Raw genomic sequence first — 19,408 nt, forward strand, 5'->3', positions numbered from 1 at the left:
GAGGAAGGACTGGCATTGAGGTAGTGAGATCAGCGTACTGGGAGATGGACTGACAAAAAGTGTGTGTATAATAGAAAATGTCTGATTTCGTAGGAAAGGTATTACTTCATGAAACTTTGTCTCAGTGGTGGTATAGAAATATGTATACACATACACAGAGAGAACTAAATATACACAAGTGTACATCTGTGTATGTACAAGGCCATCGTTTACTATGGGTCAGGATCTAAAATGTTTGAGATACGTGGTCCTGGAAGGCTTTCTTCTTGTGTGTACAGTAGATTCAGTCACTTCCCCACAGGCCAACTCTATGGTGACCCATGTGATAAGTAAGGGCCTGCATTTATTTATATTATTTATTTTTCTTGCACTGAAACAAAGGCCTAAACTCAGGGCCTCACGCTCTTGCTCTCTTTTGGCTTTGTTCCTCAAGGTTGGTACTCTACCACTGAGCCATACCTATGGACAGTTTTGTCTCTGGCTGGCTTTGAACCATGACCCTCAGATCTCAATTTCCTGAGGTGTAAGCCATCAGTGCCTGGCTAAAAGACCTTATTTAAAAAAAAAAAAAAGTGGGCAGTCTAGCTTGCTCAGAGTGATCCTAGGATGGTCTGTGGCTTCTTACCCAGGCCTGCTGTTTGCTGCTGCAGAGGAACAAGGCCCAAAGGCCAGGAAGGCCTCAACCAGGGTTTAGGAGCAAAGGTCGCCCGCCTTTCCTTTCTCTGGAGAAACCCTCAGGTTGATTCCTAGAATCAGTGTATTCTTTCCCTTCTCCCCCTCCCCTTCCTCTTCCCTCTCTCCCCTTTCTTCCTCCCTTCCCTTTCCCTCTTCACCCTTCCTTTTCCCTCCTCCCCTCCTCTCTTCTTTTTCTTCTCTTCCTTCCTGGCTTTATTAGCTAATTCCTTGCTTTTACTTTTTAGCAGCAGATCACCTTTCCCACATACCGAGGCCAGGGTGGGGAGAGGAAGCACATGGTGACCTGTTTTGCCCTGTGGGTTGTTTTCTGTTTCTCAGGTTCATTGGGTAAGGGGTTAGAGTTCAGGTGAGCTGGAGCGAGTTGGATGGCCGTGAGCCTGCTCTCCCTCTGTGATTCCACTTAGTTCCGGCGTGCCCTGGCTGTCTCTCTCTTCTGAAGGACAGGAGCTGTTTTCTGATCAGAGTTGTTCCTCCTACCAGCTTCCCGGCCCAGCCTGCCCAGTGCTGACCCACTTGTCCTACCTCAAATAGAGCTTTAAATTAGGACCTTTAATCTGTAAGAGGCTTACAGCTAGTTGAGTGGCCAGCTGCTCCGGACTCCCATGTGGGCAGAGCTGGGCTTTGCCTGGCCCTTGTCGGGTTTTAGGGAATCATGGGGGTTGGTAGTTCTGTGGCGGGAGCCCTACCCCTGGGAATAAGTAGCTAGGGTCTCTGGTGATGGAAGTAGGCTGTTGGTATGTCCTGGTCATGATGTGTGCCATTGGCTTTGTGTGCTAATTCTGCTTTTCTGGGATGCTAAGCTTGGATTGTTTCTGATGGGAAGTTTTCTCTGTGAGCTTTCATGTTGAGTGTCCATCCTACAAATAGGAATCCAGAGTTGTGTGCCAGCCCTGGTGCTGGGGAGCACACCCTGAGAACTGGGGCTTCCCTCCAGCTGCAAGTACAGAACGTGTCAAAACCTTGAGCCATCCATCCACAGCAGATACTTAGCTGGCTGGTATGGGTTCAGGGTTGTACATTATAATAGCCTCAGATGGGCATGGGAGGTAGTATTTTGGAGACCTGAGGAGGGAGAGAGCCCAGGGGTGGTCAGAGCCTGGCATGGTGGGGGTTAGGAGGGTGGGGCCAAGAGAGGACAGGGACAAGGTCCCCAGAGGCTCCCACAGGTGGGAGGGACCCCCCCTTCCCCTCCCATTTCCTGAACTGCTCCAGCAGTTCTAGAGACCTTTTGTCTTTGGACAAGGCAAGCCCAGCTCTTAACATTCCTCTTCTTCTCTTCCTCTTTATTGTTACAGGCTATTCCTAACTTTCATTGGGCAGTTACTTCATGTTCCACTGTTTAATGTGGATTGTCGCATTGACGTCTTCTCCACAACCCCTTTGGGAGCGGGTGCCCAGCCTTAGCAGGTGCACTTTATAGTGCCGGTAGGCAAAGGTTACACTTGTCCATGGTGACATGGCCAGACATTTCCGGGGTCCACAGTCCACGTGGAGCAAGGCCAGGGCAGAATTCTAAGAAAGCCGAAGCTTGCGCTCCTAACTCATTGCTTCCCCTGGTGGTCCACACACACATACTGGAATCACCTGGGGTCTTTGCACGTCTCCAAAGCCTTGGCCACACCCAGGTGTGGTGCTGTCTTTGGGCTGGGGCACATTGCCGTCCCACGTGCAGCCAGCTTTAGGCATGGTTGCCTTAAGGTCTATGTGTTTGGGCCTGTGCATATGCCTGGGTGCGTGTCTGTCTCTGAGTTACCCAAAGGACTACCGGAGGCCCTCCTCTAGTCCTGTTTGCAGGGAGTCCCTCTGTCTACCCGCTGTGCTCCTAGGGAGCACCTAGGTGAGGAGGAGTGAGCTGAGGGTGATCATTCTGGGATCAGTGGTCCCATTTTCTCCCAAATGCTGCCTCGGGGGCAGAGCCTGCTGTCTGAACCCCAGGAGACCTCTGATTGCGATTTCTCATGTCTTCTGCTCCCCCAGGCCCCTGACTTCAGCCGCGAAGGGAGAGGGTCACGCAAGGGCAGATCTCCTCTCGACAAGTCCCGTTCCTCTTGGTGTGTCCCCAGCTGAACCTGAAATGGACACGAAGAGCCGAGTCGTTTGGGTGGCTGGGAACAACACTAAATTTAGCCAAACTGTAGCAGTTGGGGGGCCGGCCTGGAGCAAGCCAAGCCCAGTCCTGATGGACTAGATTTATAGTCAGCTATGCAGCCAGTGTCATCCCTGCTTAGTGTTGTCCCTGCTTGGGCAAGTTCGAGGTTGCTCAGGATCGTTTTTGCTTTCCAAAGCCTGGGACGTGGCCAGCCTTTCCCGGCTCTGCCCTTTGGAGGCTCGGCTCCACCCACACCATCACTGCTTCCCCTTGGGTTTGGGTTCTTCCATTTGTGGGTCGTCCATCCCTTCCTCGTGTGTCTCACTCATCACTGGTGTTGCCAACCTCAACTCCCACGTCCCCGGAGAGCAAGAGCTGAGCGGGAGTCTGTAGCTGACACGCCATCTTCTCTGATGCTTTTCTACCCCCACCCCCACCCAGATCTGAGGGTGGTCACTTGCCCGAGGGCATTTGTCTTCTCCTAGTCCTAGGAAATAATGACCAGGCTAACTTTGCTCAACTCTGTACAAAGTGGGTGACTGCACGCTGTCAGGTCAGGGCTGGGATCATGTCTGAGAGGTGGGATTTACTAGTTACTATAAGGCAATGTGTTTTCCAGCCAAGGGCAATGTCACTCCCCCTGCCCCTGACTCCCAGCGGATATCTGGTACTGTCCAGACACAGTTTTTATTGCCCCCTCGGGAACAAGGAAGGTATTATGGGTATTTGTTTGGTGGATAGAGACCAGATGGATAGTCTGCTGAATACCATATAATACAGAGGCCAGCCCTCTCCACAGTAAAGAATTAGGTAGTTCAAGAGAATCAGTCCAGCTGAGGTTGAGAAACTTCAGTATAGGACAACTTGTTTGTGGTTTGTTTTTGAGACAAGGCCTTGTAGCCCAGGCTGGCCTCAAACTCATGATTTGCTGCCTCCGCCTACTAGGTGCTGAGATGACAGGCGTATGCTACTGCAGCTGGCCAGGGGGACCGTTTTGTAGACATGGTCTAGAAAATGCACTTCATCTAGGTCCCCGCTTCGGTTGGAAAAGACCAGAGACCAAGAGCTGTCTCCCCTTTTCGCCTCTGCTTCCCTCTCCTCCTGGAAACATTTCAGGAAGCCTCGTGAGCGAGATACTTCCTTGTCTCCCAAGAATCGTGTGGGAATTCGTTTGCAGGAAGCTCCCATGGGACAGCCTCGCACAGGTTCTGGACCTTTCAGCCCACATGTCACGTATGCCAGGCCACTCCTCTGGGTGGCTTTGCGCAGCTCTGTTCCTGTGTGGTGGAAGCCACCCATGACGTTGGCATCCCGAGGTGCTGATTGATAGCTTTAAGGGCAACAAGGAATCCATTACAAGCAAGCCTCGCCATGGGAGACTAGCCTGGAGCTGTTTTCCTTCTCTCTGTAGTTGAAGTGTTTGCTCCGGCCTTGCAGAGCCCAGTTCGGCTTGCTGAAGTTCTGTCCGTCACACACAGGAAACACACACTCCTTGCCCTGGAGAACATGATACTGCTTCCCGGATTAAAACAAAACAAACCAAAACCCAACCTGGTTCCAGATAGCTCAGCAGCCTGGGGCAGCCCTCACGTGCCTGTCTTGTCCTCCTGAAGTTGGCAAGGCAGTTTCAACCAGAGCAGGGGGACGGAAGAGTTTCCCAAAATGGAGGCTTTGGCTAGCGCTAGGTGAATTCAGGAAGGGAGGGAGGGAGACGGGGAGGGTGAAGCGAGGCCCTGCCTGGATTTTAGAATGTGCTGACTTGTGAAATTTCAGGGCAGGTTTCAAGGTTCTTTCCGTGTGACCTCAGAACCTGGACGCTAGAATTGTGACGTCAGGAGGTGTGTGAGCGGCACCTGTGACATGGAAAAGGATTTGCGGGGGGGAGGGGGAGAGCTTGGAGGAGATGGGCAGGTGGCACAGTGGCCCTTACCAGGTAAGGTTGGAAGTGGGGAAGTGTGCACAGGTGTTCCTGGGTGCTTTTGATGATACCTTGCTACCAGTTTATTTCTTAATATTGTTCTCTGTGTCTCATAGATTCAACTGAATTTGCCTGTGTTTGGGGAAGTAAATGCCTTATCTTTCCTTTTCCTTTTTGATGCTACTCTGGAGTTTGAACTCAGCACCTGGGCACTGCCCCTGAGCTTCTTTTCCTGAAAGGCTAGAACTCTACCACTTGAGCCACAGCTCCACTTCTGCCTTTTTTGGGGGGCAGTTTATTGGGGATAAGAGTCTCCTGGACCTTCCCGATCAGGCTGGCTTCGAACTGCAATCCTCAGATCTCAGCTTCCTGAGAGGCTAGGATTACAGGCATGAGCCATTGGTAAATGCATTTTTTTTTCTGAAGCCCTAGCCGAACAATTAGGAAGGCTAATTTGAAGCCCTAGCTGAACAATTAGGAACAATTAGAAGAGTAATGGACATTTGTAAAGATGTTTGAATGTTTCCTCCTCCTCTACCCCTTGGTTAAGAGAGATCATTGATGAGTGTGTGTGTGTGTGTGTGTGTGTGTGTGTGTGTGTGTGTGTCTACTGGGGCTTGAATTCAGGGCTTCTCACTCTTAGCCTTTTTACCCAAGGCTGGTGCTTGAGCCATGCATGCCTCCCCTTCGTTTTTTTTTTTTTTTTTTTGCTGATAAATTGGAGATAAGAGTCTCTCAGATTCGTGTGCCTGGGCTGGCTTTAAACCAGTATCCTCCTATCTTAGCTTATTTAGGTGCTGGGATTACAGGCAGGAATGGATTCTTAAATGGCAGATCTTAGATGTTGTTGGGATTCAGGTTCACTGTTTCCCTTCTCATACTCGTGACTGAGATTGGGCTGTCAGGCTCGGGAGCTGGGTTCTGCGTTCCTGCTCTTTTAGCCAGCAGGCAGGCAGTACGTGTTTAAAGGGACTGAGCAGAGAACAGTGTAATATATTTAGAAACTCTCATCCCGTGGAGGAAGAAACTCCAGGTATGCTGGGCTTGCTCATCTCTGCCTCAGATCAGAGCACACCCAGGGTAACATCCTCTTGTTCCATAATTGGCTGAGGTCACTTCCTCACGTACCCAAGGCTGCCCACACCCAGCCATTATTTCCTGTGCTGGGTCAGGAAGTGCAGGTCACCCCTTTCGTAACCTCTTGGTGACTTATGCTCATCTACCAGCCTTCTGGGTCCTTTTTTTTTTTTTTTTTCTGTCTCTGAGTGTCCTCACAAGTGAGCTTCCAGTTTCTGAGCCTGTCCTTGAGCCCCGGGCATCCAGGCTCAGCGTTCCTCCAGTGCTTTGATGGCTCCTGGGGATACGAACCCTGGAGTAGGGATCTGGAATGGTGGGGTCTCCTCAGCTCCTTGGTCTTTTTGGTTTTCACTCCTTTGCTTCCACCACTTCCGACTCGTTCAACATCTTTGTTTCTTACAAACGTCACTCTCTACTCCGATATGCATTCACAGAACTCAAGGAATTGTTTTCAGGTTTGGTTTCACAAGAAGCACCACATTTGACAAGTGAACTGTGGAGTTTGGGAAATACTTCCTTTCACATTGTAGCGAAGTCTTGACAGATGTCTCTGCCATTTATTAAAATACGGTAGCAAAGTGCTTAGAAATGAGTGCGCTTCTCAGATGTTGTCAGCAGATGTGGAAGGGACTAAAATCTGTGGTGGGGCATAGACCCTTTCAGAGGAAAGTCCATTTTCCCCTAATTAAATTATTTTTTTTTTTGTTCTGGTCCTGTGAGTTGAATTCAGGGTCTGGGTACTTGTCTCTTGAGTTTTTTGCTCAAAGCTAGTGTTCTACTATTGAGCCATTGCTCTGTTTATAGCTTTTTTTTGGGGGGGGGGTTGGTTAATTGGAGAGAAGACGACTTTCTTGCTAGGACTGGCTTTGAATTGTGGTCCTCAGATATCATCTCCTGTGTACCTAGGATTATAGGTGCCCAATCTAATTTTTAAAAATCTTTGTTGTCAGTCGTTTAAAATGGTCTTAAAACATACGTTAGAAAAAAGATTGTGGGCAGAAAATGGGGGAAAGTGGAGATTGGAAATGGGGGAAAGTGAAGAAGGAAGTGGTGAAATTGTCCAAGAAGCATTGTACTCATTACCTGACTCGTGGAATTGTAACTCCTTTGTACAACTCCATGAAAATATAATTAAAGAAAAAGAATCTATCCTGTGTTTCAGCAGGAGGCATATGTGGCCTGTAACCAACCCCAAAGTCAAGGAAAGAGCTTACAGAGGCACCCCCCCCCCCAAAGAAACACCTTACAGGGTTTTCCTAATTACCATCCTATCAAGGGTGGACACTGTTGTCACTGCTAATGTCACCTATTAGTGTCCTTTAACTTCATATGAATAGACTCACATAGTATTTCAACATCATTTTTTTATCTGGACTCTTCAACTCATCGTGTTTCTTATATTCAGCCATGCATGTGCTACTGGTGTTTTCCATTGTCCTGGAACAGACAGACCACAGTTTATTAACCCTTGTATTGTACTATTTGTGTTTGTGCTATGCACAGACTCCAATCTGTGCAAATGGTGCTACTATCAATGTGTTTTTGCATGTGTTTTAGAAATAAACACATGCACATTCTGAGAAGAGCCTTGTCAGGTGATTGCTTTCATGTGTACATCAGAGTGTCCTTGTACAAACTAAGAAGAAAATAACAGCACGAGGTGATAGCATCTTATAGGTCTATCATTGCATACATGATTTGTTGTTGGCCAAAGCATTTTTACATAGCACACACCTATAGATACATAGGTATCTCTGAACAGAATCATATACATGTGTAGATGTGTTATAATATATGCATATGTATATACACTCCTGGTGAGTTGTATACTTAGAAGAAGAGTTGCTGGATCTTAGTTTTAATAGATTATACAAAGCAGTTGTATCATTTATGCTCCCAGTAGCAAAATAGGGTAGTTCCTGTTGTTCTATGTTCTTGACATGATTTGGCATCATCTACTTTTTGCATGGTACTCATTCTACTAATATAGTAATAATGTACCGTGGCCTAAATGTGTTTCTTAATGATAGTGGCCATTTAGGTCCCCTTCTTTGCAAAGTGTCTGCTTAATACTTTTTGCCCTTAGTTTTCCGCTGGGTTTGTCTGGTCTTTATTTTTCTTATTGGTTTGTAGGAAAAATTGTCCTGGCTGTAGCATATGTTGGTCTAGGAACCAGGTGTCTCTCTGGCTGGTGTGTTTTTGCCTTGTCCCAGTGAATGGAGTTCGTGAATGAGTCACAGCAGGCATGGACCCTGTTAGCAGAGGGAGGGAAGTCAGACACTACTGCAGGTACTAGGGTCAACACAAGCACATCATTGGGGGCCACAGTGACGGCACAGGAAGAGTTCAGTCTGGCTAGCAGCCTTTTGGTTGTACGGCCTCAGGGCAGCCGGGTTTGTGATCAGCATCTGATCTCAGCAGGTAAGGCTGTCCCAGTTAACACGAAGTCAGGTCAGAAGAGGCTGCGGCAGGAGCGCAGGGCTGGCAGGATTCAAGGTCAGGCAGGTCAAAGTCACAAGGTGGCAAACAGGAGAAGTCCAGCTGGCGACAGCACCAAGGCGCACTTGCAGGGTGCCACAGCCCGGGCTGGGTCCTCCTCCTGAATGGGGCCTTTCTTCTCAGCTGCCTACTGTGTCTAGGAGGAACAAGCAGACCACGGGCCGCAGGCTTAGTCCATGCTGGAGCCAGAAGGAGCTTTCCTGACTGTCTTGCCAAACTCCTCATTTGACAGGCGAGGAAAGTAAGCTTAAAGGAGAGGTTATTCAGCAAGCTGTAGAGCCAGTGCTGGAGCCAGGTACTGCAGATTTTCTTCCTTCCTGTCTTATCTATCAAAAATGAATTGTCAGTGGCAGCTGCGGTGCTGAAGTTGAAGTTGAGTGGTATTCACTGGGCACCGTCATCACCGTCCATCTCCAGAGCCCCCTGCATCTTGCAGAACACAAAATTCTGCACCCACAAAACAACTCCCATTTCCAGCCTCTCTCCTTGCTGTCTCTATGAGCTTGTGTACTCTACAAGTGACACATAAGTAGAAAGTCGTGCAGTCTTTGACTTTCATCGTGTTTGGCTTATTTCACTCTAGCTTGCTGTCCTCGGGGTTCGTCCATGTTGTGGCATGTGTCAGAATGTCCTTCCCTTTCAGGGTCTGTTAATAGCCCATTGTAGGGAGCTGTAGCATACTTTGCTCACCCATTCACCCCTGTGGATACTTGGGACCAGGGCTTTTGCATGGCTTGCTCACTTGTGACTAGAACAGATCCTAGTTTAGTAGAAGCTCAGGTAAGTGTGGAATGCTTGAGCGTGGGTTGGTAATGGGATACCCCAGGGAGCTATTCCAGACAACTCGGGTCTGCATGTTGGGCCCCTTCAGCGGTAAAGATGTAGTGGGGCGAAGGAATCCCCAGGCTTGGGTGGAACAGTAGGAGCAGATGGGAACGAAGAGAGATTTTCTTGGGATAGTACCATGGATTAAAGCACAATAGGGATTGTCTTAAGAAGTGTGGGATAATCGGCATCTACATGAAGATGGATGAGGTGGTCTGAGGAGTGCTGGAATTGGCAGGTAGTGTCAGAGTCAAGAGTGAGTGGCTCTGAGTTCAACACCCCAGTACAGGTGCACGCACACCAGAAAAACCCACAATAAAACCCAAGCACAATCCCGCTTCTGACCAAGGGTGGCCCCAGACCACAAAGAAATTGATTAGCAGTGACTTTAGAAAATACTTACTATAAGTAGTTGTACAAAGGTGTCTCTGTTACAGAAATCCAGTTATGAGTAGAGCGTACCTTGATCCACGTCACCCCTTTCTTCCATCATTCTCCCCCAACTTCCCCCCCCACTTCCTTACTCTCAAATTGCATAGTTCAGTTTTTATATAATGTGCATTGCATGTAGTGATTCCATTTCTCACCCTTCCTACCTCCGTTCATGTGTCCTGCCCTCATTGCCTTCCCCCTAAAAAGCACGTTTCAGCTTCTTGGTATTCAGTTTATTTGCTGTTCAAAGGTGTTACACCATTGGGCTCCTCCCCTAATCACGCCATCCTTAAGTTAATTTGTGTGCATGAGCATAGAACCCTGTCTTGTGTTGTCATGTTATGTTTGTGTATTAGATCTGGCTTCTACCTATGAGAGAAAATGGGTGTCATTTGTCTCTCTGAGCCTGACTTACTTCATGTAAGTTTTTCTCTAGGCCCATCTCCCTGCCAATGATGTAATATTGTTCTTTCTAATAAATGTCTAAAATTCCATGGTCTACATGTACCAGACAGAAATGACTTTTAAAGGCACTACCCAGCTAGTTTCCCCCGTTCAGGATGCTTTCAAGTTACTTACCCCAGGGAACATGCTTAGGCGATGCCCACAGGATTCACACGAATCATCCAGCGTGAGGAACATGGAAGCTCTGTAGCGGAACTAACGAGTGAGACGCTACCAGGTCAGGATCCAGGGTACAGAACCTGGGGCCAGAGACCTTCCTTGCTTCAGAGCAGCAGGTGTTCCTCCCAGCTGGCTCTGTGGGGCACCTTCTACTTCCTTCCAGCTCTGAGGTGGTAGAAGGGAAGCCAGGGCTCTGAAGGGAGGTTCTAGGGTACACCACCTAAAGGTGGGTGCTGTCCCCGGCACCACTGCTATTTTGCAGTGGTTACCTGTGCGTTCAACCTTGTCTGGCCCGCCACGTAGAGATAGCTTTCATGGAGCTCACCTACCAATCCCATAGCAACTGCCATTGGATTGATCAGGTGATCACTCTGTTCTAGGTGCTGCTGGTCTGAGGGCTTCCCATGGATCGAAACTTCACAGAAATGGTAGGATAATGGTTATATTTGATGAATGAAGAAAACGGTCTCTGAGAGGTGTAGTATCTTTCCTGAGCTCACTCTGCTGGTCATAGTCAGAGCCAGAGATTGAACCATTAGGGTTCCAGCACTTGGCCTGTTTAGGGGACCCGGCTCTGATGGGCTCCAATGGAATGTGTGGGACCAGCACTAGGAGGCCAGTCTTCTCCATCCAGCTTCTCCCTGTCAGAGAAAGCGGTTGCGCCTGCTGACTTAGGGCCTGCATGCTGTCCCTGAGCTTTATTTGCTCAAGGCTGGTGCTCTACCACTTTGAGCCATAGCATCACTTCTGGTTTGTTTGTCCCCCCCCCCCCCCAAGTGATTAACTGGAAATAAGTGTCTCATGGACTTTCCTGCATGTGCTGGCTTTGAACCACGATCCTCAGATCTCAGCCTTCTGAGTAGCTAGGATTATAGGCGTGAGCCACCAGCCCCCGGCCAGCTGCCCTGCTTTGTTGCCCAGAGTTTACCAGGAGTATTAGCCTCAGCGACAGAGGCCTGGGTGGGGCCTCTGTGAGTTGAAGGGGAAGAGGAAAGGCTGCCCAGGTTACCATAAAGGGCACAAGGCTTTGAGGCCCAGTGGGGTGGTCAGAGGTGGCCACACTTATGGTAACACCAAATCCAGATGACTGTGGCCAGTAGTATCTTCTCTCTGTTTTCCAAAGAGAACATCCTGGAAGTGGGGATAGCAGATTGGACATCCTCTTTGAAGCGGGAGGTGAATTATCACCCAGGGCTCTCTTCCCTGATGTGAATTGAGAATCAAGCAAAAGGGGATGATGCATGGATGCGCTGTCCTCTCGCCTTGCGAGGGATGGGACCCACCAGTGCACGGTGAATTCACACAACTATATTGTCCAGAGATTCCCTAGCATCCACAGAGGTCTGCCTCTCCTTCACTTAGGGATATTTACTTGTAGCTTTTAGAGTGGTGTGTAGTATTGGCTTACCTTCCTTGGGTACAGTACGGTAAGCTGATACATTTGTAATCAAATCAAGGTTGCTAACGTTTGCATGCCCTCAGACTTTCAACGTTTATTTCTATGTGTTGAGGGCCTTCAAACTTTGGAAATTGCTTTGAAGTATATCACAAAGTGTAGGTTATCATTTCCCTGTTGTACTGTAAAACATGAGGGGTACCCCTCCAAGTGTACCCCTGTATTCTCTGTCCGTTCTTTCTCCATTCCTCCTCTCCTCCCCCGCAGCCTTCCCAGGCTCTGGAAAGCACTGTTCTATTCTGTATCAACCTTTTTTAGCTTCCACATAGGAGTGGAACTTGCTGTACTTGTCTGCCTGTTCTTGGTTTATTTTACTTAAACACAACCATCTCCAGTTCCATCTTACGTTGCCACAAACGACAGGATTGCATTTTTTTCAAGGCCAAATAGTATTCATTTGTTATACACACCACATTTTCTTGGTGCATTTACCTACTGGTGGACATCTGAGTTGAATTCTCGTCTCTTGGCTCTTGTGAGTAGTGCTGTGGTGAGCATGGATATATATACTTGATCTTTTCTGTGCTGCTGCAGCAAAGTGGGGATGGTAATGATTGTGCTTACCTCCTATGGACAAGTCTAAATGAACATAGGAAACGTTTAAAACTGTGTCTTGTTAGTGTTATGCACCCTGTATCTGTGAGATTCCGTTTGCTTGCCATATTTGTGTGCCACATTGTTGGGTTTGACCATGACCTCTGTAGACAAGCTATGTCTTGAGTCTGGTTCCTGGTAGACACTCAGTAAGAACCTATAAGAGGAACCTTGACCCCAGGATATGTATGGGCTGAGATGAATAGGGAGGACTTGACATATGCAGAGGTATGGAGAGAAGCGTAGAGAAGGGGTAGTGAGGTGGGATCAGAGGAGAACAGTTCATGGGAGAATGGGGGAAAACCCTGTGAGAGGGCTAAGTTAGGACCAGATGTCAAAGGAGTGCCTAGGTTAGGCACTGGGGAGTCACAGAAGGTTTTGGAGCCGAAGAGGAACAGGACAGTTCAGAAATTTAGAGAAGAACACTGATGGAAATATCTAGACTGGGTTGGAGAAGAAAGAGCCTGGAGCTTTGGCGGAGGCGATCTGCTGGGAGGCTGTTGGGGACACACACGGCTGGGGAGTCACGAGTTGTGTGGGCAGCGGCGTCCTGTCTCCTCAAGCAGGCCAGCACGTTGTGACCTTCCCCCGTCCAGCCCCTGACTGTTCCCAGCCCTGTTACTTGTCTATTTGCATCCTACTCACTCTGACACACCTTCCATAGGTTGCCAGGTTACCGCAGCCCTGTGCCGTGTGAGTCCTTGTACCGCAGCTTCTAGGCTGTTTAATTCCCCCCACCCCCTTTCACTCTCCAGCCTCTGCATGTGTGTGTTTTTATTATTTTCATTTTAGAGCAAGAAACAGGCTCCTGGAAGTAGGCCATGAGCTTTTTTATTTGCTCTTTGCACCAAGGACAGGCATGTTCCCAAGCCTCGGGAGCAGGGCCCTGGAGCCCGCCCCCCCCCCCCCCCGGAGGAGGTTGTGCAGCAGAACGTGGAGAAGACTTAGATCCCTACTCTGCAGGGACATACTGAGCTCTGGCTGACATGAGCTCCGGCTGACACGTGTATCCGTGGGCGGCCATTTTGTTTCTGGCCGGCCATGACAGCTCCTCGTTTCCTTGCTGATCCTGGAACATGTGTATCCAGTGTAGCCTCTGCATCTTCAGTGGTTGCTGTGGTTGGGAGTCTGGGCCTGGCCTTGCTGGCCAAGGACAATCCTGATTATTATAACCCTATGTAGCAGTCAGCGCTCCTGCCATGGCCCTGGGCTTAGTCTTGATCTCTGCGTCCTGTGATTCTGTCCCTGGTGTATTGAATGGTGTGCTGTGTCTGGGGTAGGAGGAAGCTGCTCTTAGTCAACCTGTGTGAAGCACCTGCTGCCTGTAGAGTTTTGTATCTGGTATCTGCTGTGACAGGTACACAGAGCTGGAGGAGTCCCTGTAGTCTCTGTGCTGGAAGTAGAGTGAGATGTTAGAGAAGGACCGATTAAGCTGGGAGCCAGTGGCTCAACCACCTACTCAGGGAGGCTGAGAGCTTGAGCATGTGGTTCAAAGCCAGCCCACGCAAGAAAGCCTGTGAGATTTTTGTCTCCAGTGAACACTAAAAAATTCTAAAGTGGAGCTGTGGCTCAAGCGGTAGAGCCCCAGCCTTGAGCAAAAGAAGCTCAGGGACAGGGACAGTGCTCAGGCCCTGAGTCCAAGACCCTGATTGGCAGAGAGAGAGAGAGAGAGAGAGAGAGAGAGAGAGAGAGAGAGGTTTAGCTCAGATGCCCTACAACAGATGAATGGACCAAGAGAATGTGATACACATACACACACACACGCACACACACACACACACACACAGTGGAATTTTTACTCATTCATCAGGAAGACTATTATGTCATTTGCAGGGAAATGAATGGACCTGGGAAAACATTTAAGTAAGTCAGCCACACGTTTTTATCTCATATGTACAAGTTATGTGCAGGGTCATATGCATATATATATACATACATATATAAGTATATATACATATATATATAAGTAAACACTATCTAAAAAGTATAGTATTCCCAGGGAAGGGTCACCATGATGTAACTCCTTTGAACAGTGAACTTATGGTTTAACAGCGTGTGTTATCAGGGAGGGGGGAGGTCCAGAAGAGGGAGGCAGATGAGTAGAGAGAGGGTAGGAGAATTCAGTCGTGATATTCAACGTACACGTGTGAAAGTGGAACCAGGTAACTTGAGTGGGTGGCTTGGGCCCTAGAGAGATGGGGCAAGTGATGGAAAGGGTGACATTGATCAAGATGCAATGTACTCATAAGTGGATATTTTGAGAAAAAAGGGCCATTTGTTGCATGTTTGCTATGTTGGGCCTGGGCTGAGCACTTAGGATACATCCTTTCCCTTCATCTGCAGAGCCCTGCACTGTAGCCATGTGCCACAGTTGATAATGGTGCTGTTTTGTAGTCGAAGAAGCCACTATACAGAGTGGCACTAATTTAATTTGCCCTGGCTCCTAAGCCAGCGTGACTTCTTTTTGACCCTTGAGCTCTCACTGCCTACCCCAACATCTCTCATGTCATAGATGCCCAGAAAGTGGGAATTAGTTCAGTTTATTATGGAATTTACTCAGTTCATTTGGGCTGAGCTGTCTTGGCGTGATTCTCTTCAGCTTTTTCTCATTTTCTCATCTGTAAAATGGGAATATCTGCTGGGCGCTGGTGGCCCTTGCCTGTAATCTTAGCTACTCAAGAGGCTGAGATCTGAGGATCGTGGTTCAAAGCCCACCCAGGCAGAAAAGTCCATGGCTCTTATTTCCAACTAACCACCAGAAAACCCTAAGTAGAGCTGTGGTTCAAAGTGGTTAGAGTACTAGCATTGAGCAAAAGAGCTCAGGGACAGTACCCAGGCCATGAATTCAAGCCCTGTGACTGATAAAAAGAAAAGAAAAGAAAACCGGAACATCTGTTTACGTTTCATAAGGCTTCAGTGAGCAATAAAGTGAGGTAAGTTATCATCAAAGTGCTTTGTAGACTAGAAGGGGTTATACATATGCTGCATCTTATTTCAACAAGTGAATCATAAAACCTTACTTTAATAATCCTTATACAAATGGTACATACATTGCACTAGGATTTTTGGGTGGGGGAGGCAGGAGGAACACAGTTCTGCCTTTTATACCGGGGATTTTTGAATGTGATGGTGGGCATAAGTTTATCACTGAAGGTCAGGAGTGGGAAGGATTCTTCCCAAGAGGAAGAGGTGCCATTAACACGTATGGCACACCGGTTAAAAGACCCGGTTTTGAATCTAGTCACCAACTCTTCATCCTCAGTCCTCAGTTCCTCAGTTCCTCAGTCCTCACCCACAATACCAGCTCCATCCTGTTCTGAGGGCCTCTCACCAGGCCTGGCATGTGGCGAGTACTTAGGGAACATTGAAGTTTGTGTTTCGGGTGAGGAAGTTGCTATATTTGGGCAGATAAAAGGCAAAGGGATGCTAGTGTGGAAGATTCTGCCAGGAGCGGAACAAGAAAACTCAACACATCTGATAGGACTACAGGCTGAAATCTCCTGTCCTTCTTGGGAGGAAGTCAAACACCTGGAAAGGCCTCCAGGCAGAGACTTCTATTATTCCACACTGCCAAGGCTGGGGGTCAGTGGTGGCTAGGGCTGTAGGCCCAACAAGGATTAAGGAGAAGGTAGCCTCTGCCCATATCCCTATTGCAGGCCCCAGGGAGATGGTGGTGTGGTAGGGGCCAACTAGCTAGATTCTTATCTTCCCTGGTCAGGTTACAAATTGCCAAAGGAGGGTTGTAATCCACAGTCAGGTTTTGTCTTTGTCATCTTGGCAAAGGAGCAAAAGTTTACTCTTGAGTTCCTGCCATTTTTTGTTTGTTTTAACTTGTGAGTGAGGGGGGGAAAAAAAAAAAGAGCCAGAGTAGGACTACTCAGTGTAGGGTGGGGATGGAGGTTAAATGTTGGGGATACCTTGTATGAGGGAGGGACACATTTTGCTTACAGGGGCGACATCATTCTGAGATAGCCTAAAGGTAGAAAGTGACTAATCCATAATGTCTTGGTACTTTGTGATTCTGAAAATGTTGCCTTGTGTTTCTGTTCATGCGTTCATGGGTCCGTTTACCTACCAGCTGGTTATTGGAAAAATAGTTATGCCTTCTGTGGGGGCAGAAATGCCCATAAGATGCAGTCCAGGCCTACAAGAATCCTTCCTAGCAATGAGGCTGTTTTATAACTGTTCCCAAATCATGTTAGCTCTGGAAGCTATTTTAGGAACGCCTTTGGTTATGAAGCATATCTTATATTTAATTTTGATTCTCTTTTCCCTCCTGTCCTGGATTTGGTAGCAGCATCAACAAACACTGTGTGCCTGGCATTGCCTTAGATGTTGGAAGCACTTAGGAAAATCAGGAGCTATGTGGTCAAGGCATGTCGCTGTACTTGATCCGGCGTCTATGGGGAGCCTTGGAAGGATGCTAGGCCTCTTCATGTGTCACCAGCCCCTTCTCCAGGTGTCAGGAAGACCCTGAGCTTCCTCCAGACCTCATCAGAATCTGAAATGCTTGGAGCGAGGAACCAAGGCGGAGGAGTTTGGCTGCCTCTTCTCGAGTTTGTGTATCTTCCTAATGGCGTAAGGAAGGTTCAAGTCTTGCCAAGCGCTTGTCTTTCTACCTACTTCCTGAGACTGTGGCTGGCTCGCCTTTGCTCCCTTTTTGTCGTCTTCTGCTACTCTGTTAGGTAAGGACAATGTTGTACTTAGTGGAAATCTACTTGTTTACAGCTGTAGGAGCTATTAGAGTTGCTGGTCTTTGGCTTGCTGGGAGAGGGTAGATGTGGTCTTTCTATCCATGCAATAAGATAACCAATGTTAGTCTCCTGTGTACCTCAGGTGGGGCCACAGTAGGGGGTGGGGGAAAGAAAACAGTACTGAGAGTTGGCCTGTCTTTCGCTTTTTACATCTTCTAGCCAGGCTGGTATTTGTAACATCACACAGATGGGGGGTACCTTTGTAGTACCTGGGGATCCTTTCTAGAAACTGCAGTTGGGAGAGTGAATTTATGTTCAGTAAGTCCAGATCAAAGGAAGGGGAGAATAGCAGAAACCTTAGAGGACCAATAGGGATGGGAGGGGATTCAGATCTGTGAGCTGTTTCTTACATGTTAGGGACTTAGGGGCCATCGTGTGGCCTAATCTTCCCACTCAGCCCATCAAGCAAGTGTTGACGGAAGGCCACTAGGGACGTACGTGGCTTTGAAAAGAGTGCAAAAGAAGTCTAGAGCTACCCGGGCCTGTCTTTGAAAAGTTCAGACTCCCATTCGGGGGCATCAAGCTGAGCCCCATGGGAAGTGAGATACGCCAGCAGATAGTCGAGCCCTACCTTCTAGTATGGGGTTGCTTGTGTTGTTGCCCTGTGGAGAAGGGAGAGTAGTCATTGTGGCAAACTTGTGGCCTCTGGGAAAGAATGGAGACTCACAGTAGACATATTGCGTAGTCTGGTGGAGACAGTAGATCCCAGGTTCTGGTCCAACATCAGCAATGCCGAAGTGTCTTTTCCTTGCTGGCACTGGGCCAGGTGGAGAGGTCTGATTCAGCTAGCCAGCACTTGGAAAAGGAGCAAGTAAGCTTCGGAATGGGTTCCCAGCTAAGGGAACCTGAGCAGATGCATGCAGATGACAAATGGGGAATGACTTGCTACCCTGCATGTGGGGAAAAGGCAGCAGAGGCTTTTTGACAGATTCTTAAGATCAAGACTGAGAGACTCCCGAGGAAGGCAAAGAGCAAGGCTTATAACGAGGTGTGTGTTTGGTGGGTGGGGAAGAAGGTAGGAATGGGGAGACAGGGCAGTCGTAGGGCTGGGCTCTGCTGAAGAACAGTCTGTGGTACCCAGGCTATCTCAGGGGGGTCCTGGGCCATTTCTTGATCTCAATTAGGAAGGAAAATATCAAACTAGAAATACAGAGGAGGGTGACTGACGGGTGAAGAATGCTTAAATGCTTGAGAATATTTACCCTAGAGACATGAAGGGCTTTCCTAATTAGTGTATTATGTATTTATTTTATTTTATTTTATTTTTTTGCCAGTTCTGGGCCCTTGGACTCAGGGCCTGAGCACTGTCCCTGGCTTCTCTTTGTTCAAGGCTAGCACTCTGCCACTTGAGCCACAGCGCCACTTCTGGCCTTTTCTATATATGTGGTGCTGAGGAATTGAACCCAGGGCTTCATGTATAAGAGGCAAGCACTCTTGCTACTAGGCCATATTCCCAGCCCCTGTATTGTGTATTTAAAGGGCTGTCCAGGGTATCAGATAGCACTCCCAAGACTACTTTGGGGCCATTGAGTAACCAGAACAAGGATATAGATATGCATACACACAACAGAAATACTGGCAAAGCTATGTGGGAAGGAAGTTGGGGGGGGGGAGGAGAACCCCACGATACACAGTGTAATTTCCATGGGTCCCGTAGTGTTTGCATGTTAAGGAATTATTATCCTGCAGATAATAATTGTGGGTAATTAAACAGTCCTGAACATTTAGTGGGCCCCAGGCATGGTCCCTAGGTCTTTGATTCATGTGGACTCATTTAATCTGCAAGGGTTATGCTGAATTACTCAGCTCTACTTTAGAAATGAGAGTGGTGAGGTGGAGGGGTCAGGTAATTCACTTGAGATTTTGAATATTGATCCCAGACCCAAGGCTGGTTCTTTTTTTTTTTTTTCTTTGCCATTCCTGGGGCTTGAACTCAGGGCCTGAGCACTGTCCTTGGCTTCCTTTTGCTCAAGGCTAGCACTCTGCCACATGAGCCACGGTGTCACTTCCAGCTTTTTCCATTTATGCGATGTTGAGGAATGGAACCCAGGGCTTCATGCATGCTAGGCAAGCACTCCACCGCTAAGCCCCATTCCCAGCCCCCAAGGGTGGTTCTTGATAACATCAAGGTTGCCTTGCAACCCCAGGATTCCAAAGGCCCTTTCTAGAAGGTCATCCTTAGACCGTGTAGGTGGGGAAGGGAGGCCCTGTGTGGTTGGGACAGGAATGGTGGCTGATAATGCTGTTGGGTTGCTGTCGCCTGACGGTGGGGCGGTTGGTAAAGCAGTGGGGGAGGGCTCCTGAGCAGGGCATTCATTCCACGGCTGTCTGGAAAGGGCTTCTCTGGGGAAATGGACTGGGGAAATCCAGGCTTATCTCAGCTTCTCCATTCCTCCTCTTCTGTGTTCACTCACCGTCTCCGATGCCTCAGGGCCCTTGAAATG

At 48.3% G+C, this 19,408-nt stretch overlaps 1 long non-coding RNA gene across 1 annotated transcript; it reads right to left on the reverse strand.

Annotated features, from left to right (window-relative positions):
* Nucleotides 1–721: 721 nt before the first annotated feature.
* LOC125359310 lies at nucleotides 722–14,542 on the reverse strand. Its single transcript, XR_007212531.1, has 3 exons — nucleotides 14,533–14,542; nucleotides 1,874–1,884; nucleotides 722–858 (listed from the first exon to the last, which is right to left on the reverse strand). It is a non-coding gene; the product is annotated as an uncharacterized LOC125359310 (long non-coding RNA).
* Nucleotides 14,543–19,408: the final 4,866 nt, after the last annotated feature.

This window comes from Perognathus longimembris, chromosome 11, assembly GCF_023159225.1.
Source record: "Perognathus longimembris pacificus isolate PPM17 chromosome 11, ASM2315922v1, whole genome shotgun sequence".
NCBI lineage: Eukaryota > Metazoa > Chordata > Mammalia > Rodentia > Heteromyidae > Perognathus > Perognathus longimembris.